This window comes from Alligator mississippiensis, unplaced genomic scaffold (assembly GCF_030867095.1).
Source record: "Alligator mississippiensis isolate rAllMis1 unplaced genomic scaffold, rAllMis1 scaffold_19, whole genome shotgun sequence".
Lineage (NCBI taxonomy): Eukaryota > Metazoa > Chordata > Crocodylia > Alligatoridae > Alligator > Alligator mississippiensis.
Window position 1 is genome coordinate 20,001 of NW_026775265.1, and position 2,500 is coordinate 22,500.

General features: G+C 59.4%; 1 pseudogene; it reads right to left on the reverse strand.

The window, feature by feature from the left end:
- Positions 1 to 2,500, reverse strand: part of LOC132246801 (28S ribosomal RNA) — a 9,754-nt pseudogene that overhangs the window by 3,648 nt on the left and 3,606 nt on the right.

Genomic DNA, 2,500 nt, shown 5'->3' on the forward strand with positions numbered 1-2,500 from the left:
ACAGTGCCGACAACCTACGTTGGTACCTGCCTGGCCTCTCGCGAGAAACTCCCTGGTGGGATAGACGTTTGACCGCAGTTTTAAGGCCACGATTCGGAGGCGTTCCGCCAATCGCCCTCGATTGGAGATCCAGCCATTGCTGACCGGGTCCTTGCGGAACAGCTCCACCCCCTCACCCTGACAGCGGAGTTGGGCCCATTTGGAGTGTTCCTCGTCCTTCCAATTGGAGGGCCGGGGGATCACCTTCGTCAGAACGACGCGTGGTGCCTCCTGGGCAGCCGCCTGGGGGTCCTGCGCCTCCAGGGGCTTCGGGGCATCAGGATCCTCGAACCTCGGGACACTGGACATGTCCCCACCCGCCGCCAACCAGAGCCGCTCCACTTCGTCACTTATCCCACACGCGTAGGATACTTTCCGTATGACATCATCAGATGAAGTGGCTACGCGAATCAGCCTCCTCACTTGCGCTGCCGGAATGGCTTTCGCCAGGCGCGGCAGCCCAAGGCCCCCGTCCCGCTGCCGGGAGTGGAGGAGGCCGTCCGAGGTACAGGCAGGTAGGTGGAACCATTCCTTCACCTTTCTTCGGTTCATAGAATCCAGAGCCTCCAAGGCCACACGACCGGTGTTCGCGTAATCGGCCTGGTAGTGCAGCCTGGGAATGGCATACTGCACCAGCAAAGAGAGCTTCTGCGTCGGTTTGAGCGGAGCAGTCCCTATCCTCTCGAGCCAGGAGCTTAGTCGCGTACCCAAATCTGGTTTGTCGATCCCAACCCAAGGACCGACATTCAAGCCCAGATATCGTGTCGACTCGCCCGGTCCCAGCATCGTGATCGCACGGCCGGCTATCGTCCAGGCCTCACAGGTGTTAACCGTAAAGGAGTCGCATGTCGGATTCAAGAAGAACCCCTGACATTTTGTGGGTTGCACTCGTAGGCTCGTGAGGTTGCAGAAGTCCTCTAGGATGCCGATGTTATGTTGCATACCCTCCCAGGAGTCACTCAGCAGGACGAGATCATCCGCGAACGCCAGGGTAGCCAGGGAAGCACTCCCGACTTTCACTCCCCGCCCGATCGTCTCGAGCTTGGCTATCAGGGGGTCCATTGCAATATTGAACAGCAGGGGGGACATCGGGTCGCCTTGCTTGACTCCGGATTTGATGCTGATAGGTGGGGTGAAACCATTAAACACTTGTACTCTCGTGGTAACCTTCTGGTATGAATCCTCAATGAGATTCACGATGTGTTGGTCCACCCCTTTGGCCTTTAGGACACAGGAGATGTGATCGTGTGACACCGAATCGAAGGCCTTGGCTATGTCCACGAATACTACGCCGAGCGGACGCCTCTCTTGCTTCACCTTACGTAAGATGAACTCAAGCACCTTCAGGTTCTCGGCACACCCGGGTGCCGAGACGAACCCCCGCTGGCGGGGGTTGATGGGACATGCTGCGGCGAGCCGAGCGGTGAGCACCCGCGAGAATAACCTCAGCACAATGGACCCGATAGTGATGGGGCGCCAGTTGCCCAGCAGCCTCAGCTTCTCAAAGTCCACTGCTTTCGGTATCAGCACAGACCGACATTCCTTTAGTCCGTCCGGGACCGTGCCAGTGATCAACCAAAGGCTGAACAACTCGGCAAGAGCATCTCCTTCGGGGTCAGCGCGGCGCAGATCTTTCAGGGTGAGCTTGTCCGGACCTGGAGCCGATTTGTTGGCCATTTCCATCATGTGCTTGACCACCTCCTCGGGAGTGATCAGGGCCTTGAACGCGAAATTATCCGCGTCCCTTCGGACCCCGAACCGTCCGAGACCGGCGAAGGGCGGCTCGACCTCCCACTTTCCTCGGTAGGCCTGGAAGACCTCCTCGAGCGGGAGGGTGCACTGATTACGCTCAGCGCCGTCCAGGATGATGGACGCCAGGAGCTTCCTGTTGGCACCAAACAGGTGCTGGTACCGCAGGAAAGTGCCCCGTTTGACAGCCCGTTTGTTCATCCAGGACGTGGGATCGCCACCCTCCTTAGGCCTCTTCTTGTCCGGGACCCTCCGCGGTCCTGGGGGCACCCCCAAGAATGAAGTCAGAACATCAAGGGAGACGGAGTCGACCCGGGCGCGAATCCCGGGTTGGCCCTCCACCCATGCGCCCAACACTTCCCGAACCTTGTCCGACAGGCCCTGCCCCTTCCTCAGCCACTGGCGTGCCCTCCGGGCCAGGACCTTCCTGATTTTCTTAGGTGGGTCGCTTGGGTTTTGGGCTTCCATCTCCGGAGTCACGGACCCTTCCTCCGCCGCGGAGGCCGATTCAGCTACACCACCCGATGCGGTCTGTTCAGGGCACAGACCGAGCAACCTCCTTTTATCGCTGATCTGCTTAGGCGTTTTCGACACCATTTCAGCAGCGATCAGCTGGTTGATGTTCCGGGCGCCATGGAACATCACGTCAAGGCGGGTGAGAGTTTCCTCTTCCTCCACCGACCAGCACCCACGTCTGGCTCGGGGCCTTAAA